This window comes from Gossypium arboreum, chromosome 6 (assembly GCF_025698485.1).
Source record: "Gossypium arboreum isolate Shixiya-1 chromosome 6, ASM2569848v2, whole genome shotgun sequence".
NCBI lineage: Eukaryota > Viridiplantae > Streptophyta > Magnoliopsida > Malvales > Malvaceae > Gossypium > Gossypium arboreum.
In genome coordinates this window covers 118,837,623-118,838,390 of record NC_069075.1, presented here as the reverse complement: position 1 = coordinate 118,838,390, position 768 = coordinate 118,837,623, and the positions used below count along the sequence as shown (strand labels likewise).

The window sequence follows — 768 nt, the reverse complement described above, 5'->3', positions numbered from 1 at the left end:
CAAGAGTTCTACCTAATTAGAGAGCATGGTGACCGAATCAACGTTATAAAAATCGGTTGTTTTCGTTGGCTTTGTCCTCATGACTTGCCACTGATAGTTATTCAGTGACATCTCCTCTATAAACCATAAGCATCTTCTGGTGTTTTATTATTGATGGTTCCGCCAGCAGCTGCGTCAACCATTTGTCGAGTCGAAGGATTCAGGCCATTATGAAAGGTTTGAACCTGTAGCCAGAGTGGTAACCCACGGTGAGGGCATCTTCGCAAAATGTCTTTGTATCTCTCCCATGCATCGTAGAGTGTCTCTAAATCCATCTGCACAAAAGAAGAGATATCATTACGTAATTTATTCATTTTAGCCGACGGGAAAAATTTTAATAAGAACTTTTCGGTCATTTGTTCCCAAGTAGTGATTGACCCTCGCGGTAATGAATTCAACCACTGTTTAGCTTTGTTTCTTAATGAAAAAGGGAATAACTAAAGGCGAATGGCGTCATCAGAAAAACAATTAATTTTAAATGTATCACATAGTTCTAAAAAGTTTGCTAAGTGAACATCGGGATCTTCGTTGGCAAACCATCAAACTAAACAAATTGTTGTATCATTTGAATTGTGTTAGGTTTCAGTTCAAAAGTATTTGCAGCTACAGTAGGTCTAACTATGCTCGATTCAATTCCTGTTGAAGAAGGTTTAGCATAATCATACATAGTGCGCGGAGCAGGATTTTGATTAATAGCAATCGCAGGAGGTAGCAGATTTTCTTGGTTTT

The 768-nt window shown here is 38.4% G+C and overlaps 1 non-coding gene across 1 annotated transcript; it reads left to right on the top strand.

Annotated features, from left to right (window-relative positions):
- The first annotated feature begins 240 nt into the window (after positions 1-240).
- LOC128294375 (small nucleolar RNA R71) lies at positions 241-347 on the top strand. Its single transcript, XR_008284687.1, has one exon. It is a non-coding gene; the product is annotated as a small nucleolar RNA R71 (small nucleolar RNA).
- The last annotated feature ends 421 nt before the right edge of the window (positions 348-768 follow it).